Below are 12,204 nucleotides of genomic sequence, written 5' to 3' on the forward strand. Positions count from 1 at the left end.
CTCATGGCAATTCTGAGTTAATAAACACAATGTTGTTTTAAGCTCCTAAACTTGTGGTAATTTGTTATACAGCAATAGAAAACTGATAAGCATGCTAAGCTGGAAAATTTGGCTCTTTTTCATGTAAAGAAGGCCATTTGAATTTTTTTATTTTTTATTTTTTATTTATTTATTTTTAATATCAGAAAGGGAGACAGAACATGAATTTTTTTAAATGACCAGTTATTAAGTTTTCTTCTTTTGGCTACCTCTTCCTTCCCAAATCAAATATGTGAGATTTCAGAATTTTCACCTACAAAATCATATGGTCATATGTATGGCCCTTTAAATTCAGTTTGGATATTGTTTATCAGGCTTTTATCAGTTTTTTTGATACTTGATCAAATAAAGACCCTGGATTAAAGAATTATTAACTTTAAAAATAAAATAGCTGGTTATTTTATCAGCAAAATAAGTTTATGTGAGAATAGGAGAGGCATTGCAATTTGAGACATGCAAGCTATGGAAAATCATAGGCAAGTCCAGAGAACAAAGGAGAGGAACATTGCTTTACAGAGAAAAGGAGAAAGCTGGGAGGAGCTGCTTTGAACCAAAGTCTATTAGAGGAAGGCAAGAATTCAGTGTGGTAACGGGTTCTCATTGGCTGAGTTGCAGCAGGTTCTCATTGGCTGGGCTGTTGCTGGGCCAGGAGAAAATCTTCCTTCTTCCTGCTGAGGTGGTAAACTGAATGTCTTCCTGCCCAGCCTCAAAGTAAGATAAGATAGAAAGTTTGTTCCTGACAGCTTCCTGGTTAGGGCTTTCCAACTCCATTTTAAATAAGATTTCTGGTTTTCATTTTCACAGAATAAACTGTTTCTTTTTAAAATATTTCTGCAATAAAATGTTATAATCAAAAATCCTTTGTTATGAAACAACTTGAGAATTTTCTGCTAAGAAGGGACATAAATAGTCATTTATTCACCGGCCCAGGCTTGCTCATTGTTTAAGATCCCACTTAGTGTCATTTACTTTTGAAAGCCCTTTCCTGTGTTTCTCCCAAACAGAACTGACCCTTTCCTTTGAGTTCACAAAACAATTTGCTTATTCCTATAGGCTGTCTCTATCACCAGTCCAGGAGTTACCAAACTATAATTCATGGGCCAAATCCTGCATTCTACCTATTTTTGTAAATAAAGTTTTATTAGAATAAACCATAACTCTGCTCTCATGTTACCCTATGGTTATTTTCACAGAACAATGCAGAGTTGAGTAATTGCAACAAAGAGCCTATGCTCAGAACCCTTAACTATTCATTATCTGGTCCATTACGAAAATGTTTGCTGACCCCTGCTCTAGACTCTGAACTTCATAAGGTGACAGACCATGTCTTGTTCATCTCTGAAGCCTCAGAAGCTAGCCCATCACAGACCCTAAATTCATAATTGAGTGTATACAAAGATGCATCAAACTCCTGAAACTCAAACCAATCTTAGCATTTGTCTTCCCACTAAATGAGACCTTTTCTAGAGAGACCCATAGATTTTTGTTAAGACTGACTGCCACAGGGAAATAGTTTGTCCTCATACTTTGTGTTACCCTAAAAGCTGAAAACAAAATGAATGGAGCTGGCTATTAGAGGACATTCCTACCCTTCATTAAAAGGCTGTATTTAGACTAAATTGCCATTTATTAAACAATTTTCACATTAGTTACCAAGCTCATGTGCCTTTCAGGGAACAGTTACTCTGCTTTCAGATTCTCTTAGGACGGATTTCCAAAATACTGCTGGTGTATTTGCTGTCCAAGAAACCTTTTAATTTTCATTTGTAAACCTTTTTTGATGTTACTCCCTTGTCAAAAACAGGAAGCCATTATTTTCCAGCAGTAAACAAGTTCAAAATCAAGATAACCACTCAACTCCCCCAATCAAGACTGTGTATTGTATATATGAAAAAAATCAACTTTCTCATCTTCACCTAACATATCAAAATTCTCAAGTGAAAGCCAAGTGCCTTAACATTTTGTGGGAATAAAAGAATTTGAAGATTCTTCCCCCCATCCCTTGCCAGATTTAGCTCTTCTTCAAGCCCAGCAAAACCTTTCCAATCTCTTGTGATTCATTCCTTCACTATTTCTGCCCCATGAGATTAGTCTGAATGCCTTTTCCTTCATTCATTCACCCACAACCTTAACTCCCATATGGGATGTATACAGTAACACTAGCCACAGAGAACAAAGCAGAACAAGATGTTTGCTGTGGATATCAAGTATCAAAAGAGACAATTAAATTGATACAAATCATCATTGCTTCCTGAATCACCATAGACTGCTGTATTTTAGAACGCCACGGAAATTACTACAAAGCACTACCTAAAGGTTTTGTAAATAAATGTATTAAACTCATATGAGAAGTTTAATGAGTAGGAAAGTGTTTCCTGGCTTCATCATGATGTTTAGAAAACTCTTCCAACTCACCTGATGAGTGCCTCAAGGAGAAAGAGACTCCAGTCTTCCACTGGGGTCAGTAAATGAGGCCTCCAACTCTTTCCTAGCTCTTGACACTGTGCCCTGGGATTAGGCTCCTGCCCTCAACATCAGCAATCACCTTTTAATCCCCTGCTCATCCTCAGCTAGGAATATTTTCTGCTACACTGCAGCAAACTTAGCAAACAACAGTATCAGCGCATAAGGAGTTTTGTTTATATTTACCTATATATGTACACATGCCCTTTTATTAAAATAAATTTTTCTACTTAATTTGGTTTGGATGTTAAAATATCCTTTATTTAATAAAATATTAGTGTCATATCTTATAATTTTTTAAATGTCCTAACCTGACAAAAGATTGTCATTCTTGCATATGTTGTCTCAATTTAAAAAACAAAAACAAAAACAAAACAAAACAAAACAACAACAAAAAACTGATCCACAAAACCCATGATGGACCTGAGGAGTTCAAACACTGAAGAGTCACTGAATTTGAGGACAGGAAGGGATGTATTTATGGCTCACACAGGTCAATGACTTCTCCAAGATCACTTAGTTGGTAAGAGGCAATGACTTACAATCCACATCACTGGCTCATGGCCAACCAGCCCCTTAATCTTCCAGGCTGGTTGCTGCAGAGCTACTGTGGCAACTCCTTTGGGACTGAGGTCAAACCTCCTCTGTTAAAACTTTCAGATCAGTCCTGTCCCTTATTATCTCTTTATTTTAAATATTTAACTAATTTGCATATGTGGGCATCTTCGCAATTCTTTGAAAATTGCTTTGAAATTAATTGTATCTTGCTCTATAATTGTGTCAGCACATGAACTACTTCTGAGAGCAAAGTCAGTAACAGGAGCTGTGAAAGAGCACACAGAGAACACTATAGAAGGCTCAGAGGATCACCCAAAACCAGTCTGGTGAAGACAGGAGGGCGTTGAGGGGGTGAAGGTAGCCATGCTAAGGTCAACCAGAAGACGAAGAATGGGCAGTGTTGACCAAAAGCAGAGGGAGGCTGGAGACAAGAGGACATCCTAAGACGCCTGCAGGTGTTCCACCGTGGCAGAAACTAGACAAAGAGATAAGGTAAGAAAAGAAAGGGTCTTTTCACCAAGCGCTTGGAAAACTCCATGAGATCCAGTATTTACCAAAGTCTATTCTAAAGCACAGAAATCCCATGAAACATTCTAGAAAAAAAGAGAGGGAGCTGGAGAGCAAACACATTCAGGATACAGTTTATATTGGCCATAAACACTATAGCTATCCACGGGGAAATCCGCTCAGGCCTTCTGGAATGCTCCCCATGTCCACAGCAGTTCTGGCGTTAAGATTCACTGTAAGTCCCTGAGGATATGTGAAGATAGTTTTCTGAGGGCTAAATAATTGCCATGCCAAGTCTGGTAAGGCACCAATTTATATTCGTAAACAGTTAAATACCTTGTGTGTATGCATATTTTTCTCATGTATGTCCAAAGAACTGAAGTCCCGAGTGGAGCTGTGGAAGGCACCTGTGCCAGCTGCTACCCACAAGCACTGTGTCACTGAATTGGGGTCCCCGGGGTCACGTTCCAAGCTCTGGTGTTTTCAGGTAAGCTTCCAGGCATTTCCTGGATTTGCAGGTTGGAGGTGCACTGATCCGGCAGTGTCCAGTGGCCAGGGCACGGGACAGTCACGATGCGTTCACAGCCCTGGGCATGACTGACTGCGCCACCCTGGCCACCGGACCCTCACCCCACCGGTGTCCCTCCCACGGAGCGGTCTCAATCACACAGACACTTCTGGATTGCCTTTTCTCTCTACTACCTGTGGATTGTGTTCAGTGCGTCCCTTTGACCCCACCTGGCTCCTCCTGACAGCCTCTGTGACAGCACCTGCCACCCCCCACCACCCCCCGCCACCACCCTCCCATGGCTGTACGCATCCTCTGCTGTGTGAGGGCCTTAAACACATGTGTGTCTGTTTGGAAAACATACTCTGTTTGGTTTCCTAAATGTGTTATTAGTGTGCAGAAGTGGCATGGCGTATAAACCCAAATCTGTTTGGTGCCTTTTTGCTCAGAGCCGGGTTTGCAGGCCTGCTCCACGGTGCCGGGGGTAGAGCTCGTTCTCCTGCTGCTCTGCCTTCAAGACACCACATTTGGTTGCCTATTCCTTGGGGACCATGTACCTGGAAACTTTTCTCTGAGTCATGGAGGTTCTCAGGCCTGAGGTTCTCGGATCTGAACTGGATGGAAAAGGAAAAGGAAAAACTGCTAATCAGATATGAGACAGACTTTTTAATTAATATGTGCCACAATTGATCTACCTTCCTAATATCTGAACCTGGAGTGAAATTACCCAGGAAGTGGGGACCTGTTTGTGATATCATCAAGGGGCCAGGATGAGAGATAGTAGAGTGTTGTCGGGAGGCGGAGATGAGAGAGAAATACAGCTGTTTCCTGATGGTATCCAACCAAGTTCAGCCTACTTGGCAACGTAATTATAGGTCTGGTGGTCTATAAGTGTGCACCATGGCCAATAACACATCTTTTATTTATTGCTCTGACATTACCGTGTATCTTCATATCTGGTGGGATGTAACACAGACCTTATCCTTTCACATAAAATTTAAGATGAGCTTGTCAAACCCTCTCTCTATGCCCCTGATATCCTGCTAGAATTGTGCTTGGAATGTCACTGAATTTATGGATTAATTTGGTGGTTTTCAATTGAATCTTTCCAGTAGTAAGGCCTCCTTTTCATAAATATTTATCAGGGTTTTCTTTTAGATCTCCTAATAGACTTATGGAAATTTCTGCACAAAGGACTTTAGTAAATCTTGGTAGATTAATTCCTAGATGTTCTATAGGTATTGATCTCATTTTAAATGATGCATTATTTTTTGTTGTATATTCTAGTAAGCCATGCTTACATCTCTACCTCTCCTTCCCCTAGACTTCCTTGACTTACCCTTTACATTAACTCCGTAATAGCAGTGATCACATAGTATGGAATAGTAAGTAATGGAGGTCTCCTTACCCGACTGGACTGTGAACTTTTTGAAGGCAGGAATGGTCTCTTGTTTGCTTTTGTATCCTCAGCAACAAACACAGATATATTCATTCTTCAGTGCTTTTTGGGTGTGTATGTGTAAAAATACATACAACCATGAACTTATTAAAAATATCGGGAAATGTGGTAAGGAAGGTAGCTACTTTGCCTGAAGGCTCATGTCCACTGTTGGATTCATCTGCAAGGAACACAGTTCCGAGGTGGGCATTATATCCATCTCTTCCTTCTTCCTCTTATTCTGTTTGATGAATGCTGTCAAGACATTCTCTCTATTGCCTGGGTCTCTGTTCTACTAGATGGGGAAACTGAATCACCACTCTCTCGTTTTCTTTCTCACCCTCCATCCCCCGCGCCATTACTAGATTACAAGGTGTGGTTCCAGAGATAGCTTCCTTATTATGGATAAATAAAAGGTATCTTGTTACGTAAATGGCCCAAGGTGTCTTCCAGTTCTAAGGAATAACATTAAAAGCCATACTTCTATATACTCTGATTCTATGACCCCCTATTAGAATCTTAGTTGTCTAAATCCCAAGTAGAATCATTTTCCCACCAGCAAACCCCAAATCAAGAAGTCAGGGTTATAGGAAGCCATTGGTAAAAAAGAAAAAAAAAAAAAAAGAACCCACTTTGCAGATTTTAACTGATGTTGCTCATTGCGTAGTCATTGGGTTATCTGTTTCTCATTACATCTTAGCTTTGTATATCCCAACTTCAAATTAGATGATGGTCCAGGATTCTGTATGTAATTGATTGGAATTTAGAGTGAGGTGTCAGGAAGTAAATGAGCAAAGGGGAGGTAAGGAAGGACATAATGGTAACTGAGGAGGCCAAACCTCTGATTTAATAATATCTAGCTTCAGATCTCAGGTCCCCTAGGGATACTCCCAGCTGTTATAATTCTTAGGTCACCACCACCTTGTAGGAGACACCAGACTGAGACTTTCAGTAAGAGATCTAAAAAAAAAAAAAACACAACAAGGAGACAAACAACAACGACGACGATGAAACAGTCCCTTGGGGATGGTCATCGGCAGCAAGAATAGAAGGGAACTGCCCCTGTCTGCTCAGTCTTCTCCACCAAAAGGAGCCTCCCATCATTACCTCTCCCTTTGGCCACTGCCTCTGATCCTTCTGTCCCTGTTAGGGAACAAGCAAATAGAAAAGAATTCAGACATCTGGAAATGTTTTAGTTATCACAAGTTTTAGTTAACTTTTCAAAGAGAAACATAAAATTGAGTGAAAAGTCAAACATAGATTTTGGTTCACTAGAGGGGTAAGAACCTTCCTCCTATGACCTGGTTCATCACTCATTTGATGGGATTACCCAGGAAATACACTGCTATTTTGATTTTAAATTGCTCTAAAATATGTGATTGCGTAAATACAATCCAGAGTGAATCTTTGCAGAAAAAAAAAAAATGTTGGTAAGGATGACTATTTTATTGCATTTATTCCATTCTCCTTTTGTTCCTTGTATAAGTCATGGAAATCCATCAATCTGTATTATCAGTTTGGGAAACCATTCCTGAAAATGCTATTTGAAGTATCCAATAAGCCTTGGGTAAATCTGGTTGTCAGATGTGGGCTAACAAACCAAGTTCTAATGCCATCCACCAGTCCGATTTTTGCCAAAATTACTAAAATAGATAGATCACACTGTGTTCCCTTTTCTGGAAACTTAATATGTATGGTATAATTTTCTAGATTTAAGCTTATCCTCCTAGCCACCAGCAAGCCCTGTATACAGAAGCTTCCCAAGCCTGTAGGCTCCTGGGTCCATTTTACCCCTGATGAGCTGGCTGACCCTGGGCCTTCATTTTCTTTTCTCAAAAAAAAAAAGTGGTAACAAAAGAAATAATGATACTTAACTCCTAGGTTTCTGATGAACAGGAAATGAGACAAAACATGAAAAGTAATTAACCCAGGTCCTAGTATCTGCCATAACAACAGTTGATAGAGCAGAAAGAGACTTTCAACAGCATCTAGTCCAAAGACTATATGTATGTATTTAGGTAGACAGTCCATACGTGATTCTCAGAGGAGTCAGCAGCTCTACATACTTAAGAACCATCCATCAATCTTCTTATGGACTTACCTACACACTCATTTATTTTCTTAACTGGAAGCTTGGGCCTGGAGATGGAAACAACACAGCTCCTTAGTGGTAGAGTAAGACTAGAGGTCAAGTCTCCCAGTGCTATGGCCAATACTGTATTCTATCATTCTAATTGTTAAAAAAAAAAAACAAAAAACAAAAAAAGAATCGATGGGAAAATAAAAATAAAATGACTGAAGAGCATGAGTGAGCACTCACAGTGTAAGAGGCCCTAGTTCAAGGATCCTTTAACTAATTTTGGTAAGAGAAATGGAAGGAACACATTAAAAAATTCTAAAGAGTAGAAGTCATCATCCCATATTGATATATTTTTAGAAGATTTTATTTATTTATTCATGAGAGACACAGAGACATAGGCAGAGGGGATGCAGGCTCCCTGAAGGGAGCCCGATGTAAGCCTCGATCCCAGGACCCCGGGATCACGACCTGAGCTGAAGGCAGACACTCAACCGCTGAGCCACCCAGGTGCCCCATCCTATATTGATATTACCTATAATCGAACCCAATGTATCCATCACTGGCTCCGCAAAAGGGGTGAAGTAAAGTCCTTGCTTCCCTCTCCTGTCCAGGTAGCATGAATACAAGTCAGACAGCAGGACAACTGCTCTCACAAAAGCACTGAGCACAAAGGGAGAAGTAGGAGAGGGTGCCATTCATTCCCACTGAGGAGGTAGGTTTTTCTATTCAGGCTGAATGGGAGGGAGAGAGAAACATCTTCCAGTGTACCATCTTGGTCTCTGGATCATTTTGATGAATTCTTTCCAGTAGCATAAAAGTATCCGATTTAGGGAAAGGAGGAAAAAATCTCAGAATGTAATAATGTCTGCATGGTCTTGTCAGTTCTTCCCAGGTGCTCTTCCCTATTCGCAGAGAAAACAGTACTGATGTCGGACTGCATGTGGTCTCCGCTTCTCTGTCAATTCCTAGTGGCTTTGGAGTTACTTTTCAAGGACACCTACCTGCACACGACATTGACCATTATGTCTCTTTTTCAGGTCCTAAACTTTTTTTCACGTAAAGGATCTTTGAGGAACGTTCCAGTGCACATTGTGTTATGAGATAAAAGGGTTGAGATGATGATCAACCAACTTGACCATGAAAAAGTGTAGCAAAAATATGTGGCCTCTAAGATTAAATTTATGTCTAAAGTAATTATCCCAGTAAATATAGGAAAGCACTGAAGGAAGAAACATTCATAAGCTAATGACACACACAGAGTGGCCTTGAGCTTGTGTGAACTTCACTGAGTGTGGGCACCTGTATCCCGTCTCCCCACAGAGCAGACTTGGCTGGGTCTTCAAACATCAGTGGCATAGATAAACCCCAAGGAAGGTGGGAGATCTAAATAGAGATACCTGTTAATTACCCTCTGCCACATTTAAAACTACAATGTCTGATTATTATGTGGATGGCTCAGTAACTTTTCTGGTAATAAAAGTGATTAAATGACTTTTTGGCAGAGACATTATAGAATTTTGCCATCTCAAAACCACAGACTGAAAAGCCCACTTCCCTACAGAGATTTCTTCACAGATCTCTTGACCTTTCCCAAGATACAGATAAGCAGTCTGTCTTTGAGCTATAAGAACAAATGCAGATCTTCCTGGTGCACCAGCCAGAAGCTGGAAGTCGGGGTCCCGGTGCCAAGCTACTCCTGCCTGACCATGTACCTGCCAGACAATGGGCTGCCTCCGCTGGATCTCTGCTGCTCATCTCTGCAACCAAGAGTAGAATGCAGAGTTTTTCCCAGCACTAAGATACCATGATTTATTAGATGTTTCCCTAGTAATTAATGGACCATCCCTTTTCATTTTTTTGGTAAGTTTCATTGAGTTGTCTCTAGGGAGCTTTGTTGCTATGTGAAAACCAGGTGTGGTTTCAGCAGAAAAATGGCCCTCCAAGATGTTCACGTCTTAATCACTGGAACCTGTGAATCTGTTACCTTATCTGGCAAAAGAGACTTTGCAGATGTGATTAAGTTAAGGATTTGAGTTGAGATTATCCTGGATTACCCAGGTGGGCCCAGAGTAATCACAAGGGCTCTTATAAGGGGGAGAGGGAGGCAGAAGAGGCTTTCAGAGGAGGCGATGTGATGACAGAAGCAGAGGTCAGTGATGTGATTGCTGGCCAGGGGCCATGAGCCAAGGAATGCAGCCGCTTCTAGAAGCTGGAAATCAGGGGATTCACTTACATATTCTTCTGTTGGCTTTTTAAAAATGTGATATACAAAATCTTTTAACACTTTTTGCTAAAATCAGCATCCTCAGCAAGCAGCACATTCTTGAAATGCACTATGCCCCAAAATATTTTGTGTGTGTGGTGTGTGTGTGGGTGGGTGGGTGCCCATGAGCATGCTGCACGTGTGGTGTATGTGTGCCATAACCTCAGGAAACCAGTTTTCTTACCTTACCTGCAAAATAAGAATACTACTTTAGGTTTCGCTCAGGATATGGCAAATTAATGGCTCAAACTATAGACATTGTGAATAATGACAAGGATGGGGATGAAGTCACTGATGAAGGCGGTGAGGAAGTTGGTCGCAACATTGGAGGAACTGAGAATTCCCCTCACGCTCTTTCCTCATCTTTCTGCCTGGAGGAAAAAGCAAAACCTTTAAGCCTTCTTCCAGAGATGACCCAAGTGTGACTGTGAGCGAAGTTCTGGCATCTGCTAGGGCATGCCAGTACTTTTGGAGAAGGACACGGCAGCGTCCTATTGTTTTTCCTGGCTCCCATTTCAAGATGATACCCCCAGGGTGATCCTATGTCCTCCTCTGCCTTTTTTTTTTAAGATTTTATTTATTTATTCATGAGAGATACAGACAGAGGGAGAAGTAGGCTCCATGCAGGGAGCCTGATGCGGAACTCAATCCCTGGTCTCCAGGATCACACCCTGGGCCAAAGGCAGCGCCAAACCACTGAGCCACCCAGGCTGCCCCTCCTCTGTCTTTATCTCTGTGAAGAAAGGCCTAGGCCTGGATATCTCTTAAAGAAAGAGAGAAAGAAAAGGAGAACTTCAGGCTTTTGAGTAATGATTATTATGGGGCTCCCCTTCTCTGCCCCCCACCAGGCCAGGAAAGACCACAGAAATCGTTAAACATTCTGTAATGAAAAGTCCCTGGTTAAAAGGACCGAAAGTGATCTATCATTTCAGCTGCCCTAACACTTGGTAATATGTGAGTGGGCTTTGCTTACACTGAAGACGGTATTGTGCTCTCTCTTAGACTGTGCCAGCCACCAGTGGGTTTGCAAAGAACAGAAATGCACGTAACCGCTGTCTTCCAATATGGCTGATGCTCATGTGAATATCCCTAGTGACTCCATCCGGCAAAGCAGAGACGGTTGTGTTTGTTTTCCTTTCCAACTGTTGTTGCAGAAAGCATGCTATAAACTGAGACCAGCTATAAAATAGGAATAAGTAATAAAAACAATTGTAAAACACATTGCAAACACGAAGTGCCATACAAATAATTTAAATAGTAAGTACCCCCTGGCTAGTCTACAGCATGGTTCATAAATCTATCGGTAAAACACAGCCGCCAGGGGAGAGTGCAGAATCCAAGAGGCAGACCTGGATTCAAATCCTGACTCATCCTGCCCTCCTAGCCATTTAACCTCGAACGCATTGCTTAACCTCTCCGAATTTCTGTTTTCTTGTGTGTAAAAGGGTGCTAGAACAATATCTGTCCTGTTGGGTTACTGTGGCTCTCAAATTACCTAGTTGCATTCTCGGTACTTGGCATACAAGGCTGGCAAGTGGAAGGTGCCCTTAAAAGTAAAAGCCCACAAGGTTAGATGACAAAAATTAGTGTCTAAGAACTCCTGAGAAAGAAAGTAAGGGAAAAAAGTCAAAGAAAAAGCAGAAAGCATGGGGCAGTAAATAAAAAATTGATATAAAGACCATGATCACACTTGGACACTAAGGGGGTAAGATGGTTCTTAAGAACTTGACTTCACCCAAAGGAACATTTAGGCTGGAAAATTGACTTTCTTTTCTTGTGAATATGTTCTAAGATACACTCCCTGGTCGATACCCCAAGGGCATCTCTCTTTTTGTTTCAAAATTTTTATTAAAAAGCATTAAAGCTCTTTGAAGTTTCATCCCATCCCCACCTAACTCATTGTCCTTCCCACCCCAGAGAAGGCTACCAATCGGAAGCTGGCATGTGCCCTTTTTCTCCATGGTTTTAAAATTTTTATTCCATAGTCTCTGCTCAGACATAATATGTAACACAATGTAATTTAAAGGCATATACATTAATGGTGTATCATGAATAGTGTATCACAGATTTTTGTTCATGTAACTGATTTTCAAGATTTATTCAGGTTGATAGATGTAGATTTAGCTTTTTATTTTGAATGCCATACATCTGCTTTCTTAATAATCACAATTTATTTTCCTCATGCCTCAATGGGTGAAGATTTAGTTGTTTCTGGTTTTTCCTATTATGTACATTATGTAAGGTTGTCTTTCGATACACTCTTTTTGCATGCATGCCAGAACTTTCTGGGAAGTGGAATTGCTGAGTAGTATGACCTGCATATCTGTAACTTTACCAGATAATGCCAA

The 12,204-nt window shown here is 40.8% G+C and overlaps 2 long non-coding RNA genes across 2 annotated transcripts; both read right to left on the reverse strand.

Annotated features, from left to right (window-relative positions):
* Nucleotides 1-2,126: 2,126 nt before the first annotated feature.
* On the reverse strand, nucleotides 2,127-5,927 carry LOC119864098. Its single transcript, XR_005372901.1, has 3 exons — nucleotides 5,484-5,927; nucleotides 4,633-4,689; nucleotides 2,127-3,535 (listed from the first exon to the last, which is right to left on the reverse strand). It is a non-coding gene; the product is annotated as an uncharacterized LOC119864098 (long non-coding RNA).
* Nucleotides 5,928-6,582: 655 nt separating this feature from the next.
* On the reverse strand, nucleotides 6,583-11,022 carry LOC119864099. The gene is made up of 3 exons (XR_005372902.1): nucleotides 10,830-11,022; nucleotides 7,615-7,652; nucleotides 6,583-6,656 (listed from the first exon to the last, which is right to left on the reverse strand). It is a non-coding gene; the product is annotated as an uncharacterized LOC119864099 (long non-coding RNA).
* Nucleotides 11,023-12,204: the final 1,182 nt, after the last annotated feature.

The sequence above is a fragment of the Canis lupus genome, chromosome 18, assembly GCF_011100685.1.
Source record: "Canis lupus familiaris isolate Mischka breed German Shepherd chromosome 18, alternate assembly UU_Cfam_GSD_1.0, whole genome shotgun sequence".
Taxonomy (NCBI): domain Eukaryota; kingdom Metazoa; phylum Chordata; class Mammalia; order Carnivora; family Canidae; genus Canis; species Canis lupus.